The 21,154-nt window shown below is 37.2% G+C and overlaps 1 protein-coding gene across 4 annotated transcripts in view; it reads left to right on the top strand.

Annotated features, from left to right (window-relative positions):
- Nucleotides 1-21,154, top strand: part of ARHGAP39 (Rho GTPase activating protein 39) — a 399,852-nt gene that overhangs the window by 138,412 nt on the left and 240,286 nt on the right. Inside the window, exon 2 of one of the 4 annotated variants that reach the window (XM_043976257.1) lies at nt 4,876-4,934. The exons of 2 other annotated variants lie outside the window; for them this stretch is intronic. The gene's annotated coding sequence lies outside the window, so the exon portion shown is untranslated. Of the gene's footprint in view, nt 1-4,875; nt 4,935-8,066; nt 8,152-21,154 lie in introns of those variants that run through there. One more of the 4 variants, XM_043976258.1, reaches the window with a different exon arrangement.

Raw genomic sequence — 21,154 nt, 5'->3', positions numbered from 1 at the left:
TAAACTTTCTTTTATCAGTGCTATCATGTTGCTACTCCTTTCTCTTAATAACTTCTTTGTAATCAGTTAGCTGTGGCGCAGAGTAGTGGTTCATCTTTTTGTGTGTATCCTGTATCCCTTTGACATCCTGGATCCAGAGGCTCTGGACCTCTTTTCAGAATAATTTTTAAAATGCATAAAATAAAGTCCATAGGATTACGGAGGGTAGGAAGGTGGCACAGTGGATAAAGTGTCAGGCCTGGAGTCAGAAAGACTTATCTTTCTGAGTTAAAATCTGGCTTCAGACACTTATTCACTGTGTGACCCTGTGCAAGTCACTTAACCCTGTTTCTCTCAGTTTCCTCATCTGGACAATGAACTAGAGAAGGAAATGACAGACCAGTTTAGTATCTTTGCCAAGAAAACCCCAAATGGGGTCATGAAGAGTCAGACATGACACTATAAGATTAAAAGATAAACCAATTATATCAAAATACATTTATCAAAATCCTAGGTTAAGAACCTCTTCTAAAGAGAAGAGACACACAATAATTGGATGTATGTAGATGTTGAAATACAATTTTTAATCAAGGATTTCAGAAGGAATAGATGAAAATGAATGAGGGAAATAGCATGTATTAAATACTTGCTGTATGCAAAGTATTATGCTAAATCCTAGAAATATGAAATGTAGAGATAGTCATTAATCTCAAGAAGCTCACATTTGAATGTGGTAGAAAACAAATGTAGGTTTCAGCTTGCCAGTCAGCTGGAAAGATCTAATAGTCTGTAGAGCATGATAGTAAAGCAGATGGGAATATTTCTTCTTTAATGTCATTTTTACTCAGAAAATTACATCAGTCTGTAATGTTGAACAATTTGACAGTACCAAGGACTTGGTGGCAAGAACTTTCTTTTCTGAGCCTTCAGTATCTGTGGCTTCTAAAGAGATTGTGATTGTAATACTTGCCTATTGGTGTCAGTTGTTTATTAGTTGAATGTTGGTGGACTTGACACATCTGGTGCATACTGCTTCATGTCTCTTACTCAGGGTGCCTGTCTTGCTACTTCCTCTGAGCTGGCATACTTGCCCCATAAATGACAGCTGATGGGACTGGTTGGCCCCTTTACCATGGAGATTGCTTCTCTAGATGATGGTGTTGAGGAATTGGTTTAGAAAATGGAAAATTGAGTCATTTTTATTTCAGAAGAATAGTAAGGTGGCTTGTTTGCATGGTCAGCTACATTCTCTTTCTGTACTGGACAACAACTGAAAGAAACCCTACCTTTCCCACGTTCTTATATTTTGTTTTTCTCCTCCATGTACTTAAAGTTCTGTGACTGTGGCATTCCATGTCTCATCTGTCTTCCATTTCCCCACGTTTGCACTTGAAGTCTCCACAGTTGGATTGGGGGAGAGAGTGTTCTGACTTCCTTTAAGTGTCACTTCACATCCCACCTACTTCAGAAGACCTTTCCTTGTCCCTATACTTGCTAATGCCAAATGCGTTCTCTTCACAGAGTTCCTTCTTTCCTTATAGCTTATATTTACTTAGTTATTTACATGTTTTCTCCATTCGAATGTAAGCTTCTTGAGGGAAAGGGATATGCTCCTTCCCACCCTGCCAGAAGCATTACTTTTCTTTGTATTTGTGGACTTGAACTGTCTGTGCTTGGCACATAGTAAGTACATTAATGCTTAATGACTTGACTTGACCTTTAGGCAACTGCTGCGCAAGGCAGGGACTAAAGAGTACCTATGGGTGTTTTTTCCCCCAGTTTTTTATTTGCTTTTAGTGGCCTTGCATCTCATTATGCTTTAAGGATGAACAGCAATCTCCTCTTAATGGAGAGTGGTATGGGAGGAGGGAAAGAGCAGTAGGGGTGAGGAAAGGACTAATTCCCTACCAAAGGGGAGAAAAATCATAAATAATTATGAGGGCAAAAGCAGCATTCTTTTCCCTTGGGAACTGCCAGACTATGAAGATATAATGGTCTGCTTATCTCCAGGATTCCCAGTTGCACAAAGTTTCTTGAACTGGTGTAGACTCACTGGTGCCTATCTTGATTCCTAATGACATACAAGGAGTCCAGGTTGTGTTAAGGGCTAAAATTCTAGCTAAACTGTCTAAAATATCTAATGAGTGGTCGCCAATAAATTATAAGCTTTAGCAAGAGTTAGACTTTTAAGCATTTATTAAGGAGAATAAGAATTTGGTAAAGAGAGAGAAAGGCTTAGATTCCTATCTATTAAAGGGAGAGCACATTTCTAGCTCCGCTCTCCACCAGAGTCCAAAGGACAGAGCCCCAGAGTCAGCGCCAGTCTCTTCCTTCCTCCTCCCACTAGTCCGCGTCACTTCCTCCCGCCAAAGAAAAGACTCCTGGTCTTGCCCTCAAAGACCTTCGCTTCCTGGGCAGAACTCTTCTACAGTAAGTATCCAGCAGGTGGCGTCATTCCAATCGTTACAGTTGGGTGCAAATAACAAATGATGTCAGCTTATTGGGGGCACCATCTTTGACATGTTCAGGGCCTCTTGCATAATCCGGGTCCAGTGTTTCAGGAAATATGGCATCTTAAGAAGACAAGTTCAAGAAACCCTTTACCAATTTTTAAGTTCTTTTTTATTATACCTGACTGACAAGGACTTCAGCTTTACTCATTAGTCTCTATTCTGTAAGGGTCATGTCTTTGCTCTCTTTTGCATGCCTAGCACTGTCCCTCACCTCCTTTGCACAACTTCTACCCCCTCCTCGTTGTTTCTTTTGGCCAGACTTTCCATTGTAGCAACTGAAGGTTTAGGAAAACCCTATCACACTTGACTTTGGTCTGGATAAACCTGAAGCAGAACCCTGAAGGCTTCCCCAGATCTTGTCTTTTACTGTGTTATCAGAACAGAAATTATTCTTCTAGTGCTGTTCATTTCCTTCTGCCTCAGATAACACAAGTCTATTTCTTAGGTCAAGTCAATAAGCATTTAGAAAGTGGCTACTCAATATCAAGTGCTGTTCAAAACTTCCATGGATAAAAAGGAAGGAAAAAACACTGCCTGCCCTCACAGAACTCACAGTCTAATGGGGGATACACCATAGCAGCATTTGTGTCCAAACAAGCTTTATATAGGATTGTCAGTGTTTAAAGAAAATTCTTTGTGCCCTTGCCTTGATTAATGATGCAAAACTCAAGTCAAAGAGAACTAAAAGGAGTTTATTAAAAGTATATCAAGGGAGGGGCAGCTAGGTGGCGCAGTGGATAGAGCACCGGCCCTGGAGTCAGGAGTACCTGAGTTCAAATCCGGTCTCAGACACTTAACACTTACTAGCTGTGTGAACCTGGGCAAGTCACTTAACCTCAATTGCCTCACTAAAAAAAAAAAAAAAAGTATATTGGAGGGGGGGCAGCTAGGTGGCACAATGGATAAGACACTGGCCCTGGATTCAGGAGGATCTGCGTTCAAATCCGGCTTCAGATGCTTGACACATACTAGCTGTGTGACCCTGGGCTAGTCACTTAACTCTCATTGCCCTGCCCCCCCCCCCAAAGTATATCAAGGTAGCAACACATGGGGGATGGGGGCTCACTGGGGATCAGCTAGGGATTCAAGATAGAAACCGCTTTTATTGATAACTTTTGTAATGAGATAAAGACAATTTGGATAGATCCTAGTTAGCACAAGGGGAGGGACCATTTTATCTCAGTTCTTCCCCAGTGGCCTGTACAGTGATGTTTAATAAGTACAAAGAGATATGGGTGACTTGCTACAAGATACTAGCATGTAATAAAAAGTTGGAGGTACTGCCTTCCCCAACATTGATGGACAAGCAGGTCTTGGAACAATGGGTCATTGAGTAAGCATAACTTTCAATAATTCCCCAATTTGGTACTAACTACATATATGGAAATGAATGAACAACAATATGGTTCGGTACCACACTTGGTCTTATATTGCACCTTTATCCTCAGCTGCATTATCCTAATCTCTGTTGCTTTTGCCAAATTGTGGATATAAGATAGGGGACTTAACCTCACCACAGAAAATTAGGGTACTATGGCCATGTATATTACAAATCATAAACCTATGTTTTCATCAATGTCATCAAGCCAAATAAGTTTAGATACACAGAGTCACAATCTCATATATCCCCCAAGGAAATAAATAAACCCTGTTAAATAGGCTCTATGTGTAAACTAAGGCATCAAGCCACTTAGAAGCCATTTCATGTACTAATTTTAGAGGGAGGATTTACATATCAGCAAAATCACCAAGAAAACTCAGTAAGCACAAATACCATGAAACAAAAAAGCAAAGCAATACAGTAATAATTGTCAGTATTAAATAACATCAATTCTTCTTGTCACCTAGTAACCCACTCCTAATGTTGAGTTAATCAGCACATTTCATTGAGTCCCAGATGTCCCATGTAATTGAGTGGTCTCTGGAAACATTATCCCTCGGACATTCTTAACTAGGTCTCCTCAGTCAGCTCTGGAGTGGTCTTTTTCCAGGGGATTTTCTTGTCTGGTTCCAAGTCACTTGTAGAGATTCCTAGGTAACTCTACTAAAATTTGTTATTAACAGTAAGTACAGTTTAGTGTAACCTCTTAAATTTTCTTTTCCCAATAAGTAGGTAATGTGGTAAAAACTATCTCAGACCTTGTGGTTCTAATCTTATTATCCCAAAGTTCACATGAAACTTCAGAAAATTTCAGTTATTACATACTACTTCTTGTTTTTATTTTTCTTCTTTATACTCATCAATGCAATTTTATATGTAAAATTTTGAACCCAAGTTTCTAGAATTTATTATTATAACATGTTCAAGGGCTGTAAATATAATCATCTGACCTTGTTGCTTTCTCAAAATTTTCTTACTCGTGCTAATTCCCCCCTTTGGAAGAGGAGATACTCTAAGGATCTAATCATATATACATGGATACCTTGCTACCAGCACTCATTGTAAGTAGATGCTTTTATCCCTAGTTCAGTGGTTTCAGTTGTGAACCATGTTTAAATGGAATAGATATTATACAAACACAAGGACTTCTTTAAGGTAACTCTTTTCCTCCCCTTTTCTCATTTTGTATTTTTTTTAACGTAATAAATATTTTTATTTATGGTTTTGGGTTCCAATTTTTATCTCTCCTTCCCTCCCTTCCCTCTCCCCTCCCTGAGGTGGCAAGCAATCAGATATGGGTTAAATACATGTATGGTTATGTAAAACATTACCACCCGACCACATGCTCAGTTCCAGAAGACTCTGGTGCTGCCCCTGATTCAGAGGCTGGGGGGTAAATTCCTCTGGTGCCGTGTGCCTAGGGTCTCTGTCAGCATGATTGTGGGGTTGGACTTTACTCGAAGCCCAGCATGGCCCCCTTTAATCTATCTATAGCTGGAAAATAATCTCAGCCCATATTTTTGTGGCTTTTTCTGCTCTAGGGGTTCTTTTATTGCTCTTTTTGGGGTAATTGTATCAGGAGCTCTGTGTGTTTAATGTCTTTCCCCTGCCATCTTGGCTCTGCCCCCCGCCTTCCTTTATTTTTTAAAAAAAAGTTCTAAAGCCTTCACTCTATTGATTATTATTTATCTTGTGTGTGTGTATATGTGTGTGTGTGTGTGTATACACACATACATACAGACTATACATACCCTCCTACCCCTATATATATATATAGAGAGAGAGAGAGTGAGAGAGAGCACGTACTTGTTTGTACATGTCTATTTACATGTTTTCTACCTTAATAGATTTTGAGTTCCTTAAAATTAAAGGATTCTTTTGCCTTTCTTTGTATCCCCAACCCTTAGCTCAGTGTCTGGCATATAGAAGGCACTTACTTGATAAGTGATTATGACTGACTACTTAGAACAATAATTAGCAAACTTTTTGGTCTTTGAACCCCTTTACTATCTTCCTATCCTCCCCCAAAGAACTTCTGTTCATGTGAGTGATATTTGTCAGTATTTATTGTGTTAGATATTTAAACATCTTAGTATTGTTATGAAAATAGTTTTGACTTTGGGGACCCCCTAAAAGGGTCCTGAGGCAGCCAGACCACTCTTTGAGAACTGCTAACCAGGACAGCTGTGCCCCGCTGAGCAGCCAGGGAGGAAATCTTAGAGTAGCTTCAAAATGCAATTGTTTTCTATTCTTAGTGGAAAATAAAGGAGTGTGTGTAGTATATGGGGAATGGTAGTCATTAACTTTGGTGAACTGAAAGGTGTAAAATTCAGACATGGTAATTGTGTGTGGAAGTGCAGACTCAAATGAGTCTTTCCTTATTTATCCCTCATTTGATCTGATCTCTCACAAAATAGTTCTTGTATAAGTATTCTTTACAACAAGAAAGAAACAGATTATTCTTTGACGTTTATAGTATCTTTTCCCCCCAGTATATGAATGTGTGGAAGGGCTTTGCAAAATAGAGAGGATTACTAAGATATATACTTCTGGTCAATTCAGTGTGCAAGAGCAGGAAAACAAAATAGTGCCTTTTGCCTCAAGGAATTTATATTCTAGGGGGAAAAATTGGGGTGGAAGGGTGAGGGAGGTGGGGGTCAGATAACATATACACAGATAAGTAAATCATTTGGTGGGGCGAGGAAGGGAGAATTATGGTGGAGTACATACAACCTGGTGTATCCAAGTAGGTCTCTTGTAGGACCCTCTTCTAGAGACTAAGGACTTTTTTTTTTGAGTTGCAAGTTTTTCCATGGTTAGGGAAAAAAACTACTGATTGTAAAGAGATGGAAAATAAAATAATATCATTTCAGCTATTGATTACCCTATTATGGCCTTTAAAATGATATTTTGTGAGTTCAGCAATGACATTTGTTGTAACCAATTAGTGAAATTAACTGAATTTAGCACCAGACCTTGAATTGCTATATTGTGAGTTAAGGTTTTTAAAACTAATGAAGTATATTTAATCACATAGTTCTAATAAATGATTTTTTTTTAACTGAGGCAATTGGGGTTAAGTGACTTGCCCAGGGTCACACAGCTAGTAAGTGTCAAGTGTCTACGGCTGGATTTGAACTCAGGTCCTCCTGAATTCAGGGGCCAGTGCTCTATCCACTGTACCACCTAGCTGCCCCTCTAATAAATGATTTTTAAAAATTAATATTATTTTAATTGTTAATATCTTAAAATGATTTATTTTAAAAGATTATTTCATCTTTAGGCCATATATACACATACATATATACGTGTGTGTGTATATATATATATATATATGTATGTATATGCCTGTGATGTTATTACAGATAACTGTGGTGAAGAAACTCCTTCTACCAGTGCAGCTTGGCATCTTCTCTTGCAGAATTACTTAGACCTACTATATCGATATTATAATATTTATACAGCATATCATAGTGAGAGAGCCAACCTCAGTGTCACAGACATCTAGATTCACAACCACCATCTGACACATTTGTTGTAGGCAACTTTCCTAGAGGAGGTGCCAACCTGCATCGATAGAGGAGGAGTTTCTACATATATACATGTGTGTATATGTATTTTTAACATGTATCCATATATGCATACATGCATATGTGTTTATATCTTTGTTTCTATGACGAATACTCATAAGTTTTTTATTAACTGGGATAGGTGATCACAAAAGCTTGGTTTGAAGAGCTTTCAAGGGAGATTATAGCTTGAGAAATGATTGTTTGTTTAGTCTTTGAGAAGCTGCATGGTTGGTATGTTCTGCACAGTACTGATTTTCTCTTAAGTGGCAAAGAAGAGGAATATATGGGAATATTTTATGGAGGCTAGCAGTTGTTCCATTAGCATGACTTCTTCTTTGGCACCCATTTGTATTTGTTTGAGGACTCTGCTTTTCCCACATCCTGCCACCTGTTGTGGCAGAAGATTGGGGTGGGGGTGGGGGGAAATCCCACAAAGATCTGGGATTATAATACCAAATTTGAGTAGGTGGCTTTTAAATGTGTGGTTTTTTGTTTTTGTTTTTTTTTGTTTGTTTTTTAACCAACAGAACTGTTTCTTGGACTGTTAGTTTTTCTTTAACATGTCCTCTTTTGTTGTGTTCATGATTTCCAGGCCTCCAGCCTTCTCTAAATGTTCTGTTCCTGCTTTCTGGTAGCTAGGAGATCAATACTGACTTCCCCAAAAGACAGTAAACTACTTTGTGATATTCTTGTGTGGAATCCCAAGGTGATTATCTATTTTTCCATCAAGTGTGAGTCAGTTGTCATTTAACTCACTGCAGAGGGGTCAATTTGAATCTTTCCTTAACACTTCCTAAATAGTGGGTTGTACACCATTCCTGGAAATTCAACTAAATTTGCATTTATGAAAAAGCAGTTTCACATTGGGAAACCCGGATTTGAATTATGGCCTTAACATTAGCTATGTGACAATGGTAAGCTCCTTCACCTCTGAACCTGAATTTTCTCATCTATGAAAAAGGAAAGATGATTGTTGCACTCTATATACCTGATAAGGTTGCTCTGAGGAAAGTGGTTTATAAAATTGAAAACGCTATATAAATATGGAGTATTTTACTGTTACTATCATCATCATTAATATAGACAACCTTGTGCCAATGTATGTAATTAACTTCTGTAGTCTGGAGGTCTATACTTCTTGCTGAAGTATAAATCTCATAGTATCATAGATTGTTGGATTTTGAAACCATCTATTTCACCTCTTTAATTTTACAGTTGGGGAAATAACAGAATACTTAGGTAAAGAAACATTGTTAGTGATGAAAATAATTCATTTTTTTTTTATAACTTTAAGGGTTGCAAAGTGTTTTCTTCACAACCCAGGGAGATTCAAATCCAAATTCTCTGCCAAGTTGTTGCTTCCTTTAGATGATCTCTCATTCCCTTGAGGAAAGAGCCAGGTATCCCTTAGAGTGTAGATGTCCCTAGGAATTGAATGAAATTCCATCCTCTTCTACTTATTAGTAAGAAAACAAGGTAAATCATTCCCCTTCTCCCATTTTCGAAAATCCTATGTTTTGAGAAACAATTTGTAAGGCTTTTAGTCAGCCCTGGGTTGTTCCCTAGACAGTCTAGGATCATCAGCCTCCTTCCCCAATTCTTGCTGTACCCTCTTTGAAGCTATGGTGCCCAGCCAAGGACAAACCGACATTATCGTACTTATTGACTGTAAGCATGACCAGATTTTTCTGATTATAAAACTAATATGAGCATAAAATTAACATTTTAAATTTTGGACCATTTCAGCCATAACATTTGTTGTAACATTATGGACAAAACAGTGAGCCTAGAAGTCTTATTAATTCTGAAGTTCTGCTTGCTTGACTAATGATGATTATCACAGAAATTGCATTGTATTGACATGCTGACAATGGAATGGTCACTTCCATGCTGAGCCTTTGGGTTTGTGAGTTATATGTTGTTTATAGTTCAGATTTTTTCATATCCCTCTCCCATTTAATGTTTTTGTTCAGTCATTTTTTGGTCATGTCCAGCTCTTCATAATCTGATTTGGGTTTTTCTTGGCAAAGATACTGGAGTGCTTTGCCATTTCCTTCTGTAGCTCACTTTACAGATGAGGAAATTGAGGCAAATGGGGTTAGGTGACTTGCCAGGGTCACACAGTAAATATAAGTGTCTAAGGTGGGGTTAGAACTCAGGTTCTTCTGACTCCAGGGCCAGTGCTCTATTCACTGTGACACCTAGTTGCCCCTTTGCTGTTTATTTTTCTCTGTAACTCATTTAACTTTTCATTGAAGAATACTTAGATGCTACATCATTTGTTATATTTGTCAGTTTGTTAGGATTGATACTAATTGTCCATGGCAGTACTTTTTTTTTTTTGTGGGGCAGTGAGGGTTAAGTGACTTGTATGGCAGGACTTTCTTAAACTTTTTCCACTCTCTACTCCTTTTTGCCTGGAAAATTTTTATGTGACCCCAAGTATATAGGTATATAAATTAGGTATACATAACCTTTTACTGTTGGCAAATTTTTCATGACCCCATATGGGGTCCCGACCCACAGTTTAAGCAGCTTCTTAGCAAATTGTAGTTTTTCTGTTTATTTGTTTTAATCAGGTCTATTTTTGCTGCCACTTTGCCTAAGATCATGGTCACTATACCCTTTTTACTTTATCTGAAGTATAATAGATTTCTGTTCCAGTCCCTTTTAAAATTCTGTATGTATTTTTTCTCTTTCAATAATGATTCTTTTTAACATCAAATGATTGGGTTTTGGTTTCAATAGTCTTTTAATTGGTTTTCCACCCTCTAGTTTCCCTCCTGCAAATCATCCCCTTACCAAATTTATTTTTATTGTATTTATTTATTTATTCACTTATTCATGCATTTATTTATTCATTCATTCATTTATTTATTTATTTTGCAGGGCAGTGAGGGTTAAGTGACTTGCCCAGGGTCACACAGCTAGCAAGTGTCACATGTCTGGCCGGATTTGAACTTAGGTCCTCCTGAATCCAGGACTGGTGCTTTTTCCACTGTGCCACCTAGCTGCCCATGCCAAATTTATTTTACTAAAGTGCAAATCTGACTCTATCATCCCACTCCCCTGCTCATATCTTCAATGATTATCTCTTGCCTTTTGGATAAAATACAAATTATTCTTTTTGTCCTTTAAAGTACTTCAAAATCTAGCAAAGTCTACCTTTCCCATAACCCAGTTCTTTAGATTTATAATAATAAGTCTAATAAGTCTTTCTTCTCCTCTTTTCTCCTCCATGTTGCAGCCAAACTGGCCTTCCTGCTATCCCTCCATACTTGATTTTCTAACTTTCATTTTGGTGTTTTTGCACAAGCTTATCCCAGTGGCTGGTATGTACTTCCTCTTTATCCCTCACTGACAGAAGCCCTAGCTTCCTTTGAAGCTTAGCTCATGTTACATTTTTTATGTAGTTTACCTTAGATCACCCTGGTTGTTTGTAGAAATTACTTTGTATGTATTTTGTATTTAATTTTCCATGCACATTTTATTTCCCCTCAGTACAATATAAGTGTCTTATGACAGGTATTGGTTTTGTTAGTTATAGAAACACAACAGTTTTTGTTTTTTCTTTTCCTTGTCTCCTTTCACAGTTTCTCTTTTCTGTGGCATGTTCGTAATAAGTACTTGTTGAATAAGCAGAAGGAAAGTTTGGATGTCTGTCATTTTAGTCAGAAAGAATATCGTTAGCACGTATGGGGAAGTGGAAGAGTTCTTGGCCTATTTTGGTAAATGATGATGTCTAGTTTGGCTTGGTAGTTGGAAAGAGTAGATTGGGCACAGTTTATGACATCCTAGATGTCTAAGGTGTGTAACCATATTGGATTACAAATTGGGCTAAACCATAAGAAAAGGAAGTGTAGTTGTAATGGGAAGTATAGTAGACTCAGAAAACCTGGTTTCAGATGTCAGCTCAGATGCTAACTTTGTCACCTTATCAAGCCATTTCTCTAAGCCTTAGTTTCCCCATCTGCAAAATTGATGTAATATGTGTGTATAGGAAAAATGCTTTTTAAATCTCAACGTCTTAAGTAAATGTGAGTTATTGATACTACTTTCCTATTAGTTATGTTTGAGACCATGGCCGTTAACCACTTTTGGTTCTGCCTATGACTCCTGCAGATGCAGGTGGGCATCTGGGCCCTGGAAATGCATGAAGCATGAAAAAGCCAACTGCCTGCTACTCCTTTTTGCAGAGACTGACATACCCACAGCTGTTCTCCATTCCAGAAGTTTACTCTTTTGATGGTGATGATGATTTGTGGGGTGACCAACAGACCTTCCCACGCCATGAACACATACCATTTGTTTTCTGGTTTGCAGTTGCTCCTCCTGGAGGGATCTTACTTTGACTCTGCTAACTTCCCACAGTTGATCTGAAACCTTTACTCAGAAGGAGACTTTCTGGATGTTTGCTCTGAATAAGAAAAAATCTAGGGAAGACAGTATAGTTGTTTTAAAGTATTTGAAAGAGAACCCTGTGGAAGAGGAATTGTAGTTTTGCTTGGCCCCAGAGGGCAGACCTGGGAGCTCTGGGAAAAGTTACAGGGGAGGTAGATTTTGGTTCAGTGTAAGAAAGCATTTACAAGACTGTAGTGGAAAGAATACTGAATTAGAGTCATGTCTCTACTACTTAGTACTTTGTGACATTAGGAAAGTTACTTCAAAACCATGAGCTTCAGTTTCGTTGTCTGTAAAAAGAGCAAGTTATACTAAAAAAAATAAGGAACCTATAGATGAACAAAAACAGTTGGACTGTTTTAAGAGATGTAATGAGCTTGCTGTCATTGAAAGTATTCAAGAAGAGGCAGGTTAGTGATTGAAGACTGCATTCCTGCTTCTTTCTATTGGGTCTTAGAACTAGATGCCTTCTAAGACCCCTTCTTACTCTAAGGTGTCATAATTTATTCTTTCTGTATGCTTACAAGGCTTATCTGGTTGCTTCTGTTGTTTCTTAAACTGTTGCTAATATATGTCACACTGCTTGAAGGCACAGGATTAATTATACTAATGAGACCTCAAAGCCTTCTATGCTCCCTGCCTCTACATAGTTCTTTTTTAAAAACAGTTCACTACAATTTAAAAAAATCTTGTTATTTAAAATGTATAAAGCTGTAGTTTACCCAACCTTTTTTTGCATTTATAATTTCTTTCTTAGCTTGTTCATAAAGCCTTTTTGAACAAAGAACAAAAGAAAATTTGTTCCAGTAACTCCCATTTTACTTCTTTCCTAATGTCTAACTTAAATATTTATACTCTTGATATTTAAAATATTTTCTTCTGTTAGTGGAAGTGAGAACTATCTTTTTTTTTGTATGAGATCTTTTTCTAGATTTCTCATCTTGAAACTGATCGATCCTAAATTTCTGTGGCTTTTCCTAACAACCTTCTCTTCAAATCTAATTGAATTGTTTTTGTGGCTCTCCTTTGGACAGTTTGAATAGCTCTAGAACTCAATGTTAATACCGATAAAGCAGGTAAATCTGCTTTTAATTTTAATCAGAATGTAAATTTTTAGCCTCATTGGCTTCTGGCTTATCCTGAAAGAAAATGTTATGTGGAAGCCAAAAGTTAGGCTAATTAAGAATTAAAAAGCATTTTCTAAACTTCATATCAGAGTCTTATAAAACTGCAAAAAGCCATATAACAAAATCTGCTAGCATCTTGATCTTTCTTATATGTCATATTGTGGCTTTTTTCCTTAACAGCATTAGGTTTGTGTCACTCTATTTGTTGTTAGGAGACAAGATATCTATAAATGGAAATAAAAATGTCATCTTTAGCATCATAGTGTTGCATGAATAAAACCATTCTGTTAAAGCCCTTTCAATTATAAAACTAAAAACACTATGCAGAAAATAGGACTTAATTAGTTTTAGGATTTTATATGCATATCTCATATTAGGAGTAAGTTTTTTCTTGATGAACCAAACCCACAGTGACTCACTGAATCTCATTTTAAACATTAACATTCATGAAATAATTCTCTCCTGGGTAAATGTTTAGAATGATAGCTTAAAATCCAGAATGAAGGATCATGTTGATAGACAGATCATGGGAATGCTAATTTTGTCACTTTTCTTGCAGGTTTCTGTGCCACAGCTGGGTCAAATGGACTACTTAATTTCTCATGGTATTTGTAGTATTGTAGTAGAGTAGAATATTTAGCAAATGTTCAGAAATAAGAGATTCAAAATCCTAAATCTTATGGAAGACAAATAATTTGTATTATAAAGTAGTTTTGAATACATTTTTGGGCGGGGCAATGAAGGTTAAGTGACTTGCCCAGGGTCACACAGCTAGTAAGTGTCAAGTGTCTGAGGCTGGATTTGAACTCAGGTCCTCCTGAATCCAGGGCCAGTGCTTTATCCACTGCGCCACCTAGCTTCCCCTTGAAGTACATTTAAGGCTTTTTGCCTGTCTTCTTTAAAGTGGAACACTTTCAATAGGTGTATGTTATATCTGGACTTGGAGTCAGGGAAGACTCATCTTCATGAGTTTAAATCTAGCCTTAGCCAGTTTTAGCTATGTGATCCTGAGTAAGTCACTCAAGCCATACTTGCCTCAATTTCCTAATCTGTAAAATGAGCTGGAGAAGGAAGTGCAAAGAGAACCCTAAAGGGGATACCAAAGAGTCAGACATGACTGAAAATGACAGAAAACAATGTTATATCAATACTTGTTAACACCAGTAGACTTCTCGTGACCTTGTAGTATAATAAGTAGAATTTGATTAATTACTTTAATTGTTTTAGCATGGTGGTACATGTCTGTGATTGGTAAAGTATTTGTTAAGCATCTACTATGTGCCAGATACAGTGTTAAGTTCTAGGGATACAAAGAAAGGCAAAAGACAGTCCCTGCCCTTGAGGATTTCACAATTTAATGAGGGAGACAATTTGCAAACACATATATTCAAACAAGCTTTATATAAGATAATAGGAAATAATTAATAGAGGGAAGGCACAAGAATTAAAAGGGATTAGAAAAACTTTCTTATAAAAAGTAGGATTTTAACTGTGACTTGAAGAGAGCCAGGAAGTAGAGATGTGGAGGGAGAATGTTCCAGTTGAGGGGGTCAGCCAGTGAAAATGCCTGGAACTGAGAGATGGAGAGTCTTTGCTTGAGGAACAGTAAAGAGGCCAGTGTCACTGAATCAAAGAGTATATGGAGGAGCCAGTGGCAAGGAAGGGTGGTGTAACCTTTAAGAAGACTGGAGAGGTATGTATATGTTAGGGAGGGGTAGTTTATAAAAGTCTTTCAATGCCAAAGAAGATTTTTATATTTTATCTTGGAGATGCTACAAAGACACTGGAGTTTATTGAGGAGAGGAGTAAAATGGTCAGATCTACTTTTGGAAGACAGCTTGGATGCCTATCAGGAGAGCAGGCTGTTACAATACTGCAGGTGTACGTGATAAGGGCCTGCACTAGAGTGGTAGTATTATCAGAGGAGAGAGAGATGGTATATTTGAGAAATGTTACAAAAGTAAAATTGATAGACCTTGGCAACAGGGGGTAATGATTTGAGGATGCTACCTAGATTGCAGGCCTGGGTCACCTGGAGGCTGGTGGTACACTCAATAGTTGTTCAGTTTTTGATTGTGTCACAACATTTATCTACCTCAGTTTTCTAATCTGTAAAATAGGCATCAAATAGCCCCTATCTTATAGGATTGTTGTGAGAATCAAATGAGATATTTAGGTTGTAAGTTCCTTGAGGGCAGGGACTATCTTTTGTCTCCTTTTGAATTTCTAGCACTTAACCTAGTAGGCAATTAAAGTTTGTTGATTGATTAAAGTGCCTGACACCATGCCTGGCACAGAGTAAGCACTATATAAATGTTGTTGGTGGTTGTTGTTATCATTTTAGGTATGTCAGTTTCCTGTCCTGGGGCATTTAATTCCTAGTATCTAAAATTAGGACCCTTCCAACTTTATAAATGAACTAGTCCTATTTGGCTTTCTGTGTTGTAGATTGTTAACTGACCTCAGGACCAGGGTCTGAGTCCTATTTCCTGATACATATAGGCTGTGTGACCCTGGACAAGTCAATTAACCTCTCCAAGAAGAATATGTACCCTACACTGATTGCCTCCTCTACCCAAGTGTTCATAGTTTGTCTTCATTTTGATACTAAATGTGACATAGGGCAAATACCAAAATTCAGGGGGAATGAGACTGGGGCTAAATGGGATCTTAGAAAGACATGAAACGAGATGGCCAGGAGGATAGAGATACTTTGTTGTTTTCTATGGCATCATTTCAACTGTCACCATGTCCAAAACTGAACTCATCTTTCTTTCCAAATACTCCTCTCTTTTGAACTTCCTTATTACTATTAGTAAGTCAGCAAATTAAACATTTATTTGTTTTATTCCAAACTTAAGAAACAAGCATTTCCATAACATAGTAGAATAGGAAAAAAAAGATGATTGTACATGAACTGCAAATCTGTTATGTACAAGTTAACTATGGCTTTTAAGTATATAATAAAACAATTTAAGTGAAATGGAAGAATACTTTCAAAAATATAAATTGCCTAGATTAGCAGAAGAGGAAATTGAATATACCTATTTTAGAAAAAGAAATTCAACAGGCCATAAATGATCTACCTCAGGAAAAAGCACCAGGATAGTGGTTTTACAAGTGAATTCTATCAAACATTTAATGATTAACTAATTGCAATATTAAATAAATTATTTGGAATAATAGGCAAAGAAAGGATCCAACCAAACTCCTTTTATATAACAAATTGTAACTGATACCTGAAGCAGGAAGAGTAAAAACAGAGGAAGAAAATTATAGACCAATTTCATTAATAAATATGGATGCCAAAATCCTAAATAAAATACTAACTAAAAGATCGCAACAATATATTACAATGATTATGCAATTAAAGTTTATTAAACATTTATTGTTTGCCAGGCACTGTATCCTATGCTGGGATACAAATATGAAAAAAGAAAAGTAGTCCTTGTCCTCAAGGAATTTATAATCTAGTGGGATTGCTGTCTAAGACAACACACAAAAGCCAAAAGGGGAGAGGCTAACACAGAGGGTACCCAACAGAGGGGGAATGATGGAGTCCAGTTTAAAGGAGTGCAGGGAAATGAAGACATGGTTGTCCTGGAAGCCTTCTTTTTTTTGTTTTTGTTTTGTTTTTGTTTTGTTTTTGGTGAGGCAATTGGGGTTAAGTGACTTGCCCAGGGTCACACAGCTAGTAAGTGTCAAGTGTCTGAGTTCAGATTTGAACTCAGGTCCTCCTGACTCCAGGGCCAGTGCTCTATCCACTGTGCCACCTCACTGCCACTGGAAGCCTTCTTTAAATGGAGGCTCTGGGAATAATTCTTTGCTCTATCTCTGGCCCTTCCTTCAGAGGGACAAAGGATACTGTGAGGGTGTTGATGATATGTGAGTACCAAAACCGATGCAATCTTCTCAGGATGATATGTTTTCTAATGATGAGATTTCCTAGGGCTGTGATGTAATATAGTCCAAGGAATAGTGATGGCAGGAAATGAAAAGGTACTACCACTTCCCAGTCACCTGGGCTTGCAACCTTGCTTTCATCCTTGACTCTTCACTTTCACTCATCCCATATATCCAGTCCATCAATGAATTTTGTTATTTCTACCTTCACAACATCTTTAGTGTATGTCTCTTTGTCTCTAATCAACCACAAACCTAATTTAGTTCTGCATCACCTATTGCTGGGAGAGGTAATTTCTGGGGAAGGGCACTGACAACTAGGATGATTAAGATAGGCTTCTTGCAGGAGATGGTACTTTAACTCTCCTTGAATAAAGCTGCAAATTCTGCAAGAAAGTATTTTACATGAAGGTGACTTAGTGGGCCTAAGGCATTCAGAATATTTCTCCAGTTGTGGGGAACAGTGTAAACAAAAACAAGGAAAGAGTTCAGGGCATGAATGGAGGTAGCTGTTGATACAGTAGATGGAGTGCTATACCTAGAATAAGGAAGACCTGAGTTCAGATTCATTCTCAGATACTTACTAGCTATGTTATCCTAGGCAAGTCCCTTAACCTGTTTGCCTCAGTTTCCTCAGCTGTAAAAATGGGGTTAATTATAGCACCTACCTCCCATGGCTGTTATGAAGACCAAATGAGATTTTATTTATAAAGGCACTTAAGACATACTATTCACTATATAAATATATATTCTCTTTTGCCCTTCTGTAACATCCCATCTCCGCATCTCTGAACTGAGAAGTTTTGTACAGTTTGGTAGAAATACAGAATTTATAACAAGGAACATTATCAGATACAGTAAGTATCAGTCCGTTAATTGCCACTTTTTGGCTATAAGAGTTCAATCTATAATAAATGTACTTCTTTATAATCTAGTCTGTATCTCTACATCTTTTCTACTGGGTTATATTGAGAAATTTTATCAGATGATATGCTGGAACTCAGGTATTATAGGTCTTTGGCTGACTGTGTGAATGCTGCCCATTCTTTGAGGAGTTGTAGGTCATTTCTCCAGATGTGAGCCAGGAGACTTTAGGCTATACCTGATGCTGGAGACATAAGTGCTTAATAAATGCTGATGGCTAATTAGATAAGCCCTGTGTGGTAAAACTGAGGGGGTCTGACACATGCATTCCTCACAGTTTTGGTAAAGCATCCCACTATATTTAAAAGCTCATGGAAGTAACCAATGTACAACTTAATAGTAACCACAGATTTTTAGAAGCTGTCCATGTGACATGTTCTACCTTTTATTATAAGGATTTATAGCAGGTGATTGATCTGTTATACTCAATAAAATAGCTTTGTGCTATAGCTGGAAATAGTATAATTTAAAATAATACCTCAGGGGCAGCTAGGTGGCGCAGTGGATAGAGCACCGGCCAGAGCACTGGCCCTGGATTCAGGAATACCTGAGTTTAAATCTGGGCTCAGACATTTAACACTTACTAGCTGTGTGACCCTGGGCAAGTCACTTAACCCCAACTGACTCACTAAAATAAGTAAGTAAATAAATAAATAAGTAACTAACTATAAATAAATAAATAAAAATAATACCTCTACAAAGTTATTATAACTATTTGCTTAGTGACTTTTGCCTCTTTCCTTCCTACCCAACCACAAACATAGACATACTTTTTTCTTGCAAGTCTTGAAGTTCAATTAACAGTAAGAAACTTTGAATTACCGTTTGAGGGGAGATTGGGAGTAATTTTATCTATGAAAATTAAAGATTCATCTAGTTTTTACTAGCTTCTTTTGTTCCCATTTATTCGTAGAGGGAGGTATTTATTGGTGTGCATGTCATTTGACTCTTTGTTGAGCTTACTTACCAACTGTTACAGTATTCCTTGAGAGTCATTATTAGTCCCGTTTTGGGAGTGTGCCCCTTAGAGCTAATTATTTCAGCAAACAATAATTACTGGTATGGTGGGCATACTAGGAGTTTGTAAGCAACAGAAGAGAACTGGGGCCCTGGGAAAGTTTTTTCTTGATTTTAGTTACCAACTACTTTGAAAATGAAGACATTTAACTCTTCTCTTATCTCTTTCCACATTATCATATTGTCCTAGGGAAATAAGTTCCCTGTTGAAAGCATCCCTGAACCTATTTAAAGGACCTGTAAGTTGCTATATACAACTTCATCCAAATACTTTTTTTCATGATTCTTAAGATTAAGAGTTGGAAGGGACCTTATAGGTCTTAGAATAATAACATGATCAAAGATCTAGAACTGGAATTAATTATAGAAACCATCTAGTCCAGGGCCCCCCCCCTTTTACAGATGAAGAAATTGATTCCCAGAATGGTTTAGTGAGTTGCCCAAGATAATTATCAAAGAACTTCTTTTAAAAGGAAAGAGGGGGGGCAGCTAGGTGGCACAGTTGATGAAGCACCGGCCTTGGATTCAGGAGGACCTGAGTTCAAATCCGGCCTCAGATATTTGACACTTACTAGCTGTGTGACCTTGGGCAAGTCACTTAACCCCCATTGTCCCACACACACACAAAAAAAAAGAATAAAAGGAAGGAGGAAGAGAAAAAATCAGTAAAACCAATCAGCACATTGAAAAGAAAAACTGCAAAAAGTGATAGTTTTCTCTTTGCCTATACTTATTCCTTCAATTTCTATTTTTTTATTGTTATAGCTAGCATTTCTAGTATACTATTGAATAATAATGGTGATAATAGATATCTTGCTTTACCCCTGATCTTGTTGGACTGACTTCTAGTTAATCCCCATTACAGATAATACTCTTCATTTTAGAAAGATACTTGTCATTTTAAGAAAAGCTGAATTTATTCCTATGCATTCTAGTGTTTTTAATAGGAAATGGGTGTTACATTTTGTCAAAAGCTTTTCCTGCATTTATTGATATGATCATGTTTTTTGTTTTCTTATTGGTGTGGCCAGTTATACTTAAACAGTTTTCTGAATACTGAACCAGTCTTGCATCCTTGTTATACATCCTGCCTGCTCATATAAATTGTGCCTGCTCATCTGATCTCTGCAATGTATTGTTGTAATCTCCTTGATAGTATTTTGACTAAAATTTTTACATCAGTATTGTTAGGAAAAATCAGTCTCGTGTTTTCTTTCTGTTTTTGCTCTCCCTTGTTTAGCTTACAAAGCCACAATTTTGACATAGGAACAATTTGGCAGTATTTATTCTTTACCTATTTTCCCAAATAAATGTTTGATAGAATTTGCTTGCAAATCCTTCTGTTTCAGGTTTTTTTTTTCCTATCAGAGTGGCAAATATAACAAAAAAAGGAAAATATTGGATGTTGGAGGGAATGTGGGAAAACTGGGACTCCAGTCCATTGTTGGTGGAATTGTGAAAAGATCCAACCATTCTGGAGAGCAATTTGGAACTATGCCCAAAGAGCTATAGAACTGTGCTACCCTTTGATCCAGCAATATCACTGCTAGGTTTATATCTGAAAGAAATCCCCCAAAAGAGAAAAAGACCTATTTCTACAAAAATTTTTCTAGCAGCTTTTTTTGTGGTGGCTAAGAATTGGAAATCAAAGTAATGCCCTTCAACTGGGGAATGGCTAAACAAGCTGTGGTATATGATGGTGGTGGAATATCATTGTGCTATAAGAAATGACAAAAAAGATGACTTCATAAAGGCCTGGAAAGACATATGAAATGATGTATAGTGAAGTAAGAAGAACCAAGAAAACATCATGCACAAAGATGGCAATATTGTTTGATGAAGAACTGTGAATGACTTAACTATTCTCAGCAATACAATGATCCAAGACAACCCCAAAAGACTACTGATGAAACATACTATCCACTTCCAAAGAAAGAACTTATATTGATTGAACACAGATCAAAGCATGCCATTTTTTTCACTTTCTTTGATTTTTTTTCTTTTATTCAAGTTTTTTTTTTTTTTGGGTACAAATTGACTAATATGGTAATGTTTTACATAATTTGCACATGTATAACCCATATCTGATTGCTTACCACCTCAGGAAGGGAAAGAGGGATAAAGAATTAGAACTCAAAACTAAATAAAGATGTTTGTTTTTTTTTTTTAAGCTGACCATGAAAAAAAATTCTTAAAATTCCTCTCATTAAATATCCATTTTTCTCCTTAAAGGATTATACTCAATTTGCTGGGTAGGAGATTCTTGGTTGTATTCCCAGCTCCTTTGCCTTCTGGAATATCAAATTTTAAGCCCTCTGTTCTTTAATGGTAGAAGCT

This window comes from Dromiciops gliroides, chromosome 1, assembly GCF_019393635.1.
Source record: "Dromiciops gliroides isolate mDroGli1 chromosome 1, mDroGli1.pri, whole genome shotgun sequence".
Classification (NCBI taxonomy): Eukaryota; Metazoa; Chordata; class Mammalia; order Microbiotheria; family Microbiotheriidae; genus Dromiciops; species Dromiciops gliroides.
The sequence above is the reverse complement of the archived record's forward strand: the minus strand, read 5'-3'. Positions and strand labels throughout refer to the sequence as shown.